This window comes from Felis catus, chromosome C1, assembly GCF_018350175.1.
Source record: "Felis catus isolate Fca126 chromosome C1, F.catus_Fca126_mat1.0, whole genome shotgun sequence".
NCBI lineage: Eukaryota > Metazoa > Chordata > Mammalia > Carnivora > Felidae > Felis > Felis catus.
This window is the reverse complement of record NC_058375.1, coordinates 97875838-97890179: the sequence shown is the minus strand read 5'-3', so window position 1 is coordinate 97890179 and position 14342 is coordinate 97875838. Positions and strand designations below refer to the sequence as shown.

The 14342-nt window shown below is 38.6% G+C and overlaps 1 protein-coding gene across 4 annotated transcripts in view; it reads left to right on the top strand.

The window, feature by feature from the left end:
- DENND2C (DENN domain containing 2C) overlaps positions 1–14342 on the top strand; it is an 89324-nt gene that overhangs the window by 23436 nt on the left and 51546 nt on the right. The window contains exon 1 of one of the 4 annotated variants that reach the window (XM_045033314.1): positions 5462–5892. The exons of the other annotated variants lie outside the window; for them this stretch is intronic. The gene's annotated coding sequence lies outside the window, so the exon portion shown is untranslated. Of the gene's footprint in view, positions 1–5461; positions 5893–14342 lie in introns of those variants that run through there. 4 annotated transcript variants of the gene reach the window in all.

Genomic DNA, 14342 nt, shown 5'->3' with positions numbered 1-14342 from the left:
GTTCAAACCCTGCATTGAGCTCTGTGCTGACAGCTCAGAGCCTGGAGCCTGCTTTGGATTCTGTGTCTCCCTCTCTCTCTGCCCCTCCCCAGCTTGTGTTCTGTCTCTCTCCCTCTCTCTCTCAAAAATAAACATTAAAAATTTTTTAAAATAAAATAAAACCTTTCAAAGTAGTTCCAATGGATTTTTAATCAGTTTGTTAAAAATTTAAATAATTTAACACTGACCAGTTAGTTTGCAAATATAGTCCATAGACTTCGGAGAAGATGGAAATACACCAGTCAGATTTCAGCAGAAACTTTTGCTTAGTTGTGAATGGAATTCACGGATGAGTATTTCAATTCAGTCCACAAAGCTCTTCTTTCTTTGGCTCCTAGGTATTGTGGTGAGCTATCTTTTTCAACTCCTATAACCCTTTGTATTAGTCAGCTCAGCTGCCATAACAAAGTACCACAGACTCAGTGACTTAAACAGTGGAGTTTATTTTCTTACACTTTTGGAGGGTAGATGTCTGAAATTAAGGTGTTGGTTTCTTCTGGGGCCTCTCTCCTTGGCTTTATAGATGGCTGTCTTCTCCCTGTGTCTTCACATGGTCTTCTTTCTGTGTCTGTGTCCCAAATTCCTTTTCTTATAGGGATACCAGTTATATTGGATTAGGGCCCACTCTAGTGATTTTATTTTAACTTGATTACATTTTGAAAGACTGTCTCCAAATGCAGTCATATTCTGAGATACTGGGGGTTGGGACTTCAACACATGAATGAGGGAGGGGATGGGGGAGAGACACAATCCAGCCCATAACACACTTAGAATCAAGCAGAAAATACGCTGAGTTTAGAACTAGATATTTGAATCATTGTTTCAAGAAAAAAAATCATGTACAATCACATTGCTCTTACATAAAATATTTACAGTTTATAATACTTTAGTAAGAATGAAATGGTTCTTTTGTCCTCCATCTATATAGTTAATTTTTAACAAAGCTAATAAAATAAAATTATTTTTAACAATATCTCATGCTTTAGGGTGCTTGGGTGGCTCCGTCGGTTAACCAACCAACTCAGCTCAGGTCATGCATGATCTCACGGTTCGTGGGTTCGAGCCCTGCGTTGGGCTCTGTGCTGACAGCTCAGAGCCTGGAGCCTGCTGCAGATTCTGTCTCTGTCTCCCCTGCTCATTCTCTCTCTCAAAAATAAAATAAACATTAAAAAAATTTAAAAAGTATATCTTGGGGCACCTGGGTGGCTCAGTCGGTTAAGCGTCCGACTTCGGCTCAGGTCATGATCTCACGGTCTGTAAGTTCAAGCCCCGTGTCGGGCTCTGTGCTGATAGCTCGGAGCCTGGAGCCTGCTTCAATTCTGTGTCTCCCACTCTCTCTGTCCCTACCCTGCCTGTGCTCTCTGACTCTTATAAATGAATAAATGTTAAAAAAAATTTTTTTAATTAAAAAATATATCTCGTGCTTTAAAATTTTTCATTTTATAATATGCATATTATTATAGTTGTGTCTAATTTATAAATATACATAAATCATTTTTTTTCATAGGAGTTTCAAATCAGAGTTTGGAGACCTCTGACTTTAGATATGTCCCTTATCAAAATGTCTTTATCTTGAAGGTAATATGCTATTTGCTAATAAGAACAAGAGTTTTAGAGTTTAAATTCCAGTTTTTCCACTTAATAATGTAATGTATATGACCCTAAAAAGTTATTCAACCCAGGGTGCCTGGGTGGCTCAGTCGGTAGAGCTTCCTACTCTTGGTTTTGGCTCAGGTCATGGTTTGTGGGATTGGGCCCTGAATCAGGCTCTGTGCTGACAGCACGAAGCCTGCTTGTGATTTGCTCTCTCTCTCTCTCTCTCTCTCTCTCTCTCTCTGCCTCTCTCCTGTGCTCACTCTCTCTCTCAAATAAATAAACATTTAAAAATGTTATATAACCCTGGGATGCTTGGCTGGCTCAGTCAGTAGAGCATTGGACTCTTGATCTCAGGGTCATAAGTTCAAGCCCCACTTTGGGTGTGGAGCCTACTTTAAAAAAAATTATCTAACCCTGCTAAGCCTCAATTTTCTCACCTAGAAAATCAAAATATCTTCCTCCAGAGATTGTTGTGAGGATTAAATGAGATGTGTATAGTGCCCAACAAATCATAAATATATAAAAAGGACCTTATTATTGTGGTGCTTGTTATCATTTTAAATAAGCTGTTTTGGTGTTACTCATTTATCCTTAAAGTATTTTAACATGTTTTCCCCTCCTACAAATGGGGCAACTTCAAATCATTAGAAACTCTTAAAGTAACAGGCATTGCTGATTTTCATAAACCTTTCCTCTTTTTACATCCTTTTTTTTAAATTTTATTTTTTATTTTTTAAATTTACATCCAAATTAGTTAGCATATAGTGCAACAGTGATTTTAGGAGTAGATTCCTTAGTGCCCCTTACCCATTTACCCCATCCCCCCTCCCACTCCCCCTCCCCTAACCCTCAGTTTGTTCTCCATATTTATGAGCCTCTTCTGTTTTGTCCCCCTCCCTGTTTTTATATTATTTTTGTTTCCCTTCCCTTAGGTTCATCTGTTTTGTCTCTTAAAGTTCTCATAGGAGTGAAGTCATATGATATTTGTCTTTCTCTGACTGACTAATTTCACTTAGTATAATACCCTCCAGTTCCATCCACGTAGTAGCAAATGGCAAGATTTCATTCTTTTTGATTGCCGAGAAATACTCCATTGTATATATATACCACATCTTCTTTATCCATTCATCCATCGATGGACATTTGGGCTCTTTCCATACTTTGGCTATTGTTGATAGTGCTGCTATAGACATGGGGGTGCATGTGTCCCTTCGAAACAGCACACCCGTATCCCGTGGATAAACGCCTAGTAGTGCAATTGCTGGGTCGTAGGGTAGTTCTATTTTTAGTTTCTTGAGGAACCTCCATACTGTTTTCCAGAGTGGCTGCACCAGCTTGCATTCCCATCCTCTTTATACATTCTTATATTTAGGGTTTAGTCATTAATTCAGCAAATATTTGTTGAGGGATTACTGTATGGGGCACACTCTTCTAGGTGCTGGGAATATAGTCATGAACAATCTTATGTTCCAGTCGGGAAGACAAACAAGAAGTGAACAAACAAATAATGGAATTTCAGGTAAATGATTAGCTCTATGGAGAAAATATAGCAGAGTGAAGGGATAGAAAAATATGTGGGGGAAGAAGCCTTATTTTTATTTTTTTTAATGTTAATTTTGAGAGAGAGAGAGCGCACACACAACTGGGGTAGGGATGGAGGGGCATAGGATCTGAAGCAGTCTCTGCACTGACAGCAGAGAGCTGACGCGGGGCTTGAGCCTGAGAACCACAAGATCATGACCTGAGCCGAAGATGGATGCTTAAGTGACTGAGACACCCAGGCGCCCCGAAAGAAGCCTTACCTTAGATAAGATGGACAGGAGATGTGAAAAATGAGTAGAGGGGCACCTGGGTGGCGCAGTCGGTTAAGCATCCGACTTCAGCCGGGTCACGATCTCGCGCTCCGTGAGTTCGAGCCCCGCGTCAGGCTCTGGGCTGATGGCTCAGAGCCTGGAGCCTGTTTCCGATTCTGTGTCTCCCTCTCTTCCTGCCCCTCCCCCGTTCATGCTCTGTCTCTCTCTGTCCCAAAAATAAATAAACGTTGAAAAAAAAATTTAAAAAAAATGAGTAGAAATCAGAAAACAAGAGAGGGAGAAATGATGGCGTGGATTGGTGTGGTAGCAATGAAGATGGTGAGTGGTCAGGATAAGAGGTATGTTTTGAAGTTGGAATTACCCTTTGTCTAGTCAGCTTAGGCTGCTATAACAAAAATACCATCGACTGGGTGGCTTAACAAAAATTTATTTCTCACATTTCTAGAGCCTGAGAAGTCCAATATCAAGGTGCCATCCAGTTGGGTTCCTGGTGAGGGCTCTCTTCCTGGTTTACAGATGGCTGTCTTGTTGTATCCTCCCATGGTGGAGAGAGAGATCATCTATCTCTCTGTTTCTTCTTATAAGGGCACTCATCCCATTCATGAGTACTTCATCCTCATGACCTCCCAAAGGCCTCATCTCCAATACCATCCCATTGAGGATTAGGGCTTCAACATAGGAATTTGGGGGGGGGGACACATTCGTCAGTAACACCATTGGGTTAGTTATGAGAGTAGTTCCCAGGGTTACGCAGCTTTGTTAAGTAAAATCTCCATCAGTACCCATTAGATTCAGTGAACAGCGAAGAATTGTAGTCATTTGGAAGTTTTTTGAAGTGTGGATAACCAGCCATTTAACACAGTCACAAAGTTAGCATTATTCTAATTCTTTGACTTGTGCCTCAACATCTGAATATAATCTGCATTAAGTCAACTATCATTTTTCATCCTTTCATTAAAAAAAAAAAAACTCAAGAAGGGGCACCTGGGTGGCTCAGTCAGTTAAGTGTCCGACTCTTGATCTCAGCTTGAGTCTTGAGCTCAGGGTCGTGAGTTCAGGCCCTGAATTGGGCTCCGTGCTGAGTGTGAAGCCCGATTGAAAAAAGAAAATAGCTAAAAAACAAAACAAAACAAAACAAAAAACCTCAGAAAATCACCATGACAGAGGTCTTAAGAGAGTTGATTGAACTATTAAGGCATTAAATTTATTTTTTGAAGAATCCTATTGCTTGTTTTGCAGTTAGGCACAATAACTGTTGAGAAGTTTATATTGTCTGTTATTAGTAATATTAGGGTTTTTTTTTTAAGTTTCTTTGCTATTTTGAGTATCATTTTTAGTTACCTATAAGGCTGTTTCCTCTGATTAGGAGTGAGATAAAAGGCTGATATCCTGTTTGTGCTTGCTTTGAAGATTTGTTGCTCAAGGAACAGTTGACAAGCTGGTAAAAGTTTGAGAGGTAGAAGCCAGTTTGACATTTTTTTTCTCTTTTGCTTTAAAATATTTGAAGCAAATTCAATGGAGAATTTTATTGGCCTCTGTGCTGACAGTGTGGAGCCTGCTTGAGATTCTCTCTCTTTCCCTCTCTCTCTGCCCCTCCAGTGTGTGTGCTCTCTCAAGAAAGAAAGAAAGAAAGAATGAATGAATGAATGAATGAATAAGTAAATAACTTTAAAAAGTAAAAAAATAAAAGCACACATATGTGTACCTATGACATTTTTAAAAAGCTGCATGATTGGCTTGTCCACAGTTTCTACATAAATTTTTGTTGGCCCTTTGTTTATTTGTTTTTTTTTTTGTTTTTGTTTTTTGTTTTTTTTTTAACGTTTATTTATTTTTGAGACAAAGAGAGACAGAGCATGAACGGGGGAGGGTCAGAGAAAGAGGGAGACACAGAATCCGAAACAGGCTCCAGGCTCTGAGCAGTCAGCACAGAGCCCGACGCGGGGCTTGAACTCACATACCGTGAGATTGTGACCTGAGCCGAAGTCGGACGCTTAACTGACTGAGCCACCCAGATGCCCCTAAGAATAGCTTTCTTACATTCAGAGAGTCTTTTTGTCTCTTTCCCTCCAAAAAAAGAGAGTTTAAAAATATTTTTATTAAAGAAGCCAAATATGAAAGGAGCACATTCTGTCTCCAGAATCTTTCTTTGCATTCTTAATCTAAAAATAGCAATCAGTAAGCAGCAAATTGAATTATAATACATAGGCCCAGAAACTGGCTTTAATAAAAACCAAAGCCTGGTGGTTATTAAAATATCTGGGTGTATTTTATCCTTCTCTAACATCAGTTGCCTATTGTGATAATTTATGCTTTGTGTATTTTTCCAGGGACTTATTTTGTTCCGTGTTGACATGTAAAAACTTTTGTGTTTCTGAAATGTTTCAGTGCCTGAAATCCAGCTAGCAGCAGACAAGTCTCTTTAAAGATCAGTGTCCTTTGGGTAAGTGGCCAACTTAGGCTCAGGTCACGATCTCATGGTTCGTGTATTTGAGCCCTGCATTGGGTTTTGCTGTTGGCGTGGAGCCTGCTTCAGATCCTCTGTCTCCTCTTTCTGTCCCTTCCCCACTCATTGTCACTCTCTCAAAAATAAACAAACATTAATAAGGGGGGGGGGGGATTAGTGTCTTGATATCCTTTCTCTAAACTCCTTGCCTTGCACTGAAGGGACTTTAATGTCCCTAGACAGACTTAATAATTTTTTTGACCACACCTTACCATAATAAATACGTTTGCAATCCATAGCACACACACATACCTGAAACAAACATTCTGAAGCGATATTTACCCTTACCATCATGCAGTACATGTATTCTGATTTATTCTGTTGTTCACCATTCTATTTCGTTAAAAACATTTGAAGACTTCCTCTTCCAGTTAGAATGTAGTAAGACTTGAAAAACATTTGCTTCCACAGTAACAAGAAAATCCGGGACAAAATAAAAATCATATATTTCTTGGGGGTCAGTGAACAGTAGTGGATGCAAGGAAATGTTGATGAACTGAATTCCAAAGTGAATTCCTTTAAAAGTGAGCAAAGAGCCATAACAATTTTCATACCCGAGGACAAGCACATAGTCTGGATACAGGTAGCCCTGGCATAGATGGGAAGGCTTTACAGAGGCAAGGGGAAATCTGCCAAGTCTTAGTTAATGGTATGGACTCTTGGAATTGGAGTGTGAATTGGAATCTGGAAGAATCCAAAATGCAAAAACAAACCACTTGGCCCAATAATTTTCTGCTGTTCCAGTTTTTACTAATAAGAAAGCAGCATTGTGGGAGGTAGGGGAGACACAAAGAAGTTTTATATCCCACATATTTGTGCAGTGATATCCTGCCAGGGTTGGATCCAAAGTTGAACCAAAAATAATTGAAACTGTAGCCAAGCTCTTTCCAGCTCAAATACTGACAAGATTTAAGAGGTAGCAGCAGCTCAGGGGGTTAGAGGTTGAGCTAATCCCAGGTGAATTCTGGGGCACCTGTGTGGCTCAGTCAATTAAGCATCTGACTCTTCGTTTTGGCTCGGGTCATGATCTCAAAGTTCATGAGTTCCAGCCCTGCATCAGACTCTGTGCTAACAGTGCAGTGCCTACTTGGGGTTCTCTCTCTCCCTCTCTTTCTGCCTCTACCCCACTCACGCATGCTCTCAAAATAAACTTAAAAAAAAAATTAAAAACAATCCCAAGTGAATTCCATGTAATAAGACCTGCTATCCAGCCTCAGTTCAACTTGACTATAAGAGGAATCTGAATGATTAGTCCCTCAATTTAATTACCACACAGAGGAATGCTTACAGTCTCAGAAATATATAAATATATAAAACAAAACAAATACAAAATGTATCTTTTCCTCTATTGTTCTTTTATAGACAGTGCTAAGAATATGATTAAAAATTATAAGGAACTAGAAGAAATAGGAAAATGTGAACCATAGTAAAGAAAAAAATGGGGTCAGTAAAAGGAAACCCAAAGATGACCCAGATGTTGGCATTAGCCAACAAGGACTTCAAGATTTTTATAATAAATATATTAAATAATATATAGGAAAAAATGTAATGGGTGAAGAAATGGAGTATTTCAGAAGAGCAATGGAAATGTTAGAAGAACCAGATAGAAATTTGAAGTTGGAAAATACAGCTTCTCTCTTTCTCTCTCTCTCTCTCTCAAAAATAAATAAACATAAATTTTTTTTTTAAATGATACAAACTACAAGCCAAAGAATAACAACCTAGGGGCACCTGGGTAGCTCAGTTGGTTAAGCGCCTGACTCTTGGTTTCAGCTCAGGTCATGGTCTCACAGCTCCATGAGTTCAAGCCCCATTAGGGGCTCTGTACTGACAGCACAGAGTCTGCTTGGGATTCTGTCTCCTCTCTCCACCCCTACCCTGCTCACTCTGTCTCTCTCAAAAATAAATGAACATTAAAAAAAAGAATAACAACCTTAAACTAAAGAAAAACAAAATAAAACAAAACAAAACAAAACAAAAACCTGTCAATCTACAATTTTATATCCAGCAAAAATAACCTCCAAAACTGAAGGTGAAATAAATTTACTTTAATAAAAGAGGAGGAAATTTGTTGACCACAGATATGCACTACAGGAAATGTTAAAGGAAGTCCACAGAGAGCAGTGATAAATCAGAATTTTCAGATGAGAAAACTGAAACCTAGAAAGGTAAAGTGACTTTGCTAAGGTTACACAGCTGGTTAAGCTGCAGGGTTAGGACTAAACTCCATTTCTTCTGATTTCAGTCCAGTGTACTTTGGGGGGCAGTCTATCACAGTGAGTGGGAAAAGCAGTGACTCTGGGAGTAGTCATATTCAGATCTGAATTCCAGCTCCACTGGCTGTTAGAACCTTGGACTACTGGGAACATCACTCATCTCCATTTTTCAGATGAAGAATATGGCACAGAGAGATTAATATCTACATCATTGTTGTTGAGAAGAAGATTATGTTTGTTAAAGTACCTTGCACTTTATTTATGTCTATTTATTGTAGACATAAAATCAATATTAGTTTTCTTCCCCTCTTTCCACTATGCTGCCTTTTTTTTTTTAACCGGTAGAGATTTTGTGGGGGGAGGGTGGAGGTGATCATCTTTCCCAGAAATTTTGTCTTCTGTCTTATTTCTTTCCTGAATTAAGTCACCCTCATGACACCTATAGTGATTGTGTTTCCATTTGGCTGACTGTTCCTTCTCATAGCTTAGCAGTTGGAATCCTCTTGGCATCCATTTTCTTTGGTAAACAGGCACTAAACCTGAAACTTGGATTTTAAACATAGGCATCTATATGCCTCTTCACAAAAGAACACATAGAGCTGAAGGAAAATCTGCAATGAGTGGTATAATATTCTTGGGAGCTAAATGCGTTAATGAGGAAGAAATCTCAGATTATTTAGATGCTTAAGAGTATGGTTAACCACGTAACTAGAATGGGGGATATGACGGACTACAGATACAAACAATAAAAGAAAAGAATGACATTAATGGATAATGAAATTTCCTTAAATATTCTTCCTTTTAAAAGCAAAACAATGCATTTTTATTTTATTTTTAAAATTTTTTTTTTAATTTTTTAACATTTATTTATCTTTGAGACAGAGAGAGACACAGCATGAACGGGGGAGGGACAGAGAGAGAGGGAGACACAGAATTGGAAGCAGGCTCCAGGCTCTGAGCCATCAGCCCAGAGCCCGACGTGGGGCTCGAACTCGCGGACCGCGAGATCGTGACCTGAGCCGAAGTCAGACACTTAACCGACTGAGCCACCCAGGCGCCCCAACAATGCATTTTTTAAAAGCAAATACAATGTATTTGTATTTTTCTAATTATAATAATTTGTAAATTTTATTAAAACTGGTAACGTCTATAATCCCATCAGCCAAAAAAAACCATTTACCATTTTAAATGATCAGAATATCTTTCTATACCACATACACCTTTCAAATAAATAAAAACATTATTCTACACACACACACACACACACACACACACACACAAGAGTATGGTTATGTGATAACTTGTTTTAGATTTCCTGATCAAAATCTGTTGTTCAGAGAAAGATGATACTAGTTCTACAGAATGTAGGCTTGAGTACAAAGAGTGATTTTTTTAAGTCTATTTATTATTTTGAAAGAGAGAGAGAGAGAGAGCATGAGAGCATGCACAAGCTGGGGAGGGGTAGAGAGAATCCCAAGCAGGGTCTGGGATATCAGCATGAAGCCCAACACAGGGCTCTATCCCATGAACCATGAGATCATGACCCGAGCCAAAATCAAGAGTCAGGCGTTCAACCGACTGAGCCACCCAGGCACCCGAAAGAGTGATTAAAAAAACAAATTAATGTATCTTATCTAGCATACATTCACTGTTTCCAAAAGGTCTGGAATTCATTACAAATATGAACCCTTGTTAAGTCCTTTGTTCCCAAGCAGTGTGCCTTATGTGAAAATTGAAAAGAAGATTGTTTTGCTGAAAATTAAATTGTCCCAAAAGTAAACTCACTGTGTTTGGATTTTGTTTACTTTAGTAACAAATTTATTTATGCTATTTAATTGATTGTCACTTGATTATTAAGGATACAGAAGACCAGTAGCACCTGCTCTGAGGAGACCATTTGTTTTTGAGTTTGATGTTGGCATTGTTTTCCCTTAAAGCATTCAGATTCAAGGGGTGCCTGGGTGACTTAGTCGCTTAAGCATCCTACCTCAGTTCAGGTCATGATTTCATGGTTCGTGAATTCGAGCCCCACATCAGGCTCTGTCCTAATAGTGCAGACCATGCTTGGGATTCTCTTTCTCTCCCTCTCTCCTTCTCTCCTTCTGACCCTCCCCCACTTTCATCCTGTCTCTTTCTCTCTCTAAATAACTTTAAAAAAAGCTCTCAGATTCAGGAAATTAAATCCTGTTGCCTCTTTTTTTTTTTTTCTTTTTTCTTTTTCAGATGAAAAACAATTAGAGAGCTGAGTGACTCTGGCTCTGTCAGAGGAAGAGGAAGTTGCAATTAACTGTCATATTTTTATTTTATTTTATTTTATTTTATTTTCATTTTATTTTACTTAAAACTTTTTAATGTTTATTTATTTTTGAGAGAGAGTTAGAGCATGAGCAGAGGGAGGGGCAGAGAGAGAGGGAGACACAGAATCTGAAACAGGCTCCAGGCTCTGAGCTGTCAGCACAGGGCCCAAAGCAGGGCTCGAACCCACAGACGAGATCATGACCTGAGCTGAAGTCAGATGCTGAACCAACTGAGCCACCCAGGCATCCCAACTGTCAAATGTCAAATTTTTAATAGTAGGTGTGATATAGAACACTTTGGGATTTGTAACCTACAAATTAATTGTTTTATTTTTTGTTTTTTTATTAGAGAAGAAAAGCATGAGTAGGGGAGAGGGGTAGCAGGAAAGGGAGAGAGAGAGAGAGAGAGAGAGAGAGAGAGAGACAGAGAGAGAGAGAGAGAGAGAAAATCTTAAGCAGGCTCCATGCTCAGTGCAGAGCCCAATGCAGGGCTTGATCCCATGACTGTAGGATCATGACGTGAGCCGAAATCAAAATCAGATGCTCAACTGACTGAGCCACCCAGGCGCCCCTATTTTTTTTTTTTTTTACAAAGTAATCTCTATACCCAACTCAACCGTGAGATCAAAAGTCAGATGGATGCTCTACCGACTGAGCTGGCCAGGTGCCCCAAGATATAATTTGATATGCACCCATTTTAAGTGTATGGGAAATTAGTTTTGACAAATGTATACACCTATCAAGATATATAATATTTTCATCTCCCCCCCAAAAAGTTCCCTATACTCTTTTGTAGTTAGTTCTCAACCCCTGGCCCTAGACAATCACAGATTTGCTTTTTTTCATTATAGATTAATTTTGGCTGTTCTTGAATTTTATATAAATGGAATCATACTATATGTACTTTTTTGTTTCTGCATATTTTTGTGAGATGTCCACATTGTGCATATTGTTCGTTCTGTTCCTTTTTATTGCTGAGGAATATCCTTTTGTATGAATACATTATAATTTGTGCATTCACTTGTTGATGGCCTTTGGTTATTTCTAGTTAGGGCTATTCACGTAGAAGTATGTGTGTAAACGTAACATTTTCTTTCATAGGAAATACTTACAAGTGAAATTGCTACTTCATTTGGCAATCATATGTTTAATTTAATTTAATTTAATTTTTTTTTTTTTACATTTATTTATTTTTGAGAGACAGAGACAGAGCACAAGTGGGTGAGGGGCAGAGAGAGAGAGGAAGACACAGAATCCAAAGCAGGCTCCAGGCTCTGAGCCATCAGCACAGAGCCTGATGCGGGGCTCGAATTCATGAACCATGAGATCATGACCTGAGCTGAAGTTGGATGCTCAACCGATTGAGCCACCCAGGTGCCCCATTATGTTTAATTTTATAAGAAACTGCCAAACTGTTTTCCAAAATGGTTGTACCATATTATACCAGCAGTGTTTGAGGGCTCCAGGTGCTCTGATACTTAGTATCAGTGAGTATCTAGTGAGTATGTAGTGGTATTTCATATTTTCATTTCATGTCTTTAATGACTAGTGATAGTGTAAATCTTTTCAGGTGTTTCATTGTACTTATTGGCTACTCATAAAATCTTTTGTAAAATATCTGTTCACATCTGATGCATGTTTTTTTTCTGATGCATATTTTGTTTGCCTTATCATTCATTTGTAATAGTTCCTTATATGTTGTAGGTTTAAGTGCTTGTCAGATATATGTATTTTGAATATCTTCTCGCTGTTTGTGGCTTGCTGTTTCATTTTTAAAACATCTTTAGAAGAACAAAAGATCTTAATTTTGGTGAAGTTCAATTTGTCAGTTTCTTGCCCCCATGATTAGTGCTTTTTGTGTCCTATCTAAGAAATCTTTTCCTTCCCTAAAGATTTTTTTTTTTCTATTTTTTCTTCTAGGAGGTTTATAGTTTTAGCTGTTAGGTTTAGGTTTATGGTATATTTCAAGTTAATTTCTTTCTTTCTTTTTCTTTCTTTCTTTCTTTCTTTCTTTCTTTCTTTCTTTCTTTCTATTTATTTATTTTGAGAGAGAGAGAGAGAGAGAGCGCACGAGTGGGGGAGGGACAAAGAGAGGGAGAGAGAGAATCCAAAGTACGCTCCATGCTGTCAGCACAGGGCCCAACATGGGCCCGAACTCATGAACTGTGAGATCATGACCTGAGCCAAAATCAAGTCGGCTGCTTAACTGACTAAGCCACCCACAACCCCCTTAAGTTAATTTTTGTAAATGTGTGGGTAAAGGTAGAGGTTAATTTTTTTCCATATAGATATCCATTTGTTCCAAAGCCATCTATTGAAAAGATTATTTTTCTCCAACTTTGTGGAAATCGAATAACTATGTAAAGTGAGGATCTATTTCTAGACTCTGTACTGTTGTGTTGATCCATTTGTCTCTGCTTTCACTGATGCACATTGTCTTGATTATGGTAGCTGTTTATAATGTCTTAAAATCAGTAATATATGTTCTTCAACTTTCATATTTTTTTTTTTTTTATTATTTGTTTTTGGGACAGAGAGAGACAGAGCATGAACGGGGGAGGGGCAGAGAGAGAGGGAGACACAGAATCGGAAACAGGCTCCAGGCTCTGAGCCATCAGCCCAGAGCCTGACGCGGGGCTCGAACTCACGGACCGCGAGATCGTGACCTGGTTGAAGTCGGACACTTAACCGACCGCGCCACCCAGGCGCCCCTCAACTTTCATATTTTTAAAAAAATGTTTAGGCTATTTGAGGTCCTTTGCATTTCCATATAAATTTGAGAATCAGCTTGTCAATTTCTGCAACAAAACCTCCTGTGATTTTGATTAGGATTGTGTTGAATCTACAGATCAATTTTGAGAGAATTTGTTTCTTAGCAAAATTGAATATTCTAATTCATTAATGTGATATATCTCTTTGTTTACTTAATAGTCCTTTAATTTTTTCTCTTAGTGGTATCTTGTAGTTTTCAGTGTACAAGTTTTGTACCCCAAAGTATTTGATGATTTTTGTGCTACTTTAAATGTTATTTTGCATTTCATTTTCCAATTTTCTGTTCACAGTATGTATAACATACCACTTATATGTTGACTGTGTCCTGAGACCTTGCTAAATTCTAGTAGTTTGTAATTTTAATAACTTGTAATTTTAGATTTCTTAGGATTTTCTATGTATACAATCGTGTATACTTCTTTTCCTTTTTTTTCATGCCTTAAGTTTATTTACAAACATATTGAGTATGTTGAATTTAAGAGTTTGATCCATTTTTCAAAGATATTGTACCTCTTTTTTTTTTAATTTTTTTTCAATGTTTTTTATTTATTTTTGGGACAGAGAGAGACAGAGCATGAACGGGGGAGGGGCAGAGAGAGAGGGAGACACAGAATCGGAAACAGGCTCCAGGCTCCGAGCCATCAGCCCAGAGCCTGACGCGGGGCTCGAACTCACGGACCGCGAGATCGTGACCTGGCTGAAGTCGGATGCTTAACCGACTGCGCCACCCAGGCGCCCCGATATTGTACCTCTTAAAATGCTCCTTTTCACATCTGTTTAATGGATTAATTAAAACATCCTTATTTCTTAAGCAGTTGATGTCTTACTATAAAAAAAAAAAAAAAAAAAGTGCAGCAAATCCCAATCCAAAGTACACAGTCACCACTTGTTTTCCACTGAAAATGACAAATTCTTCCCTAGGCCCTCCTCATAGAGGCTCCTACAGACCACAGAGGTTGTGAACTTCCAGATGTTCTTTCCCAACATGCACTGTTGGAAGTTCTGCAAAAGGCACAGAGACCCAAGGTGTTAGAAATGGCAATGCCACACCAAGCCCTCCTCTTTTCACAACATTATTCCCTGGGCTCTTTTCCAATGTAAA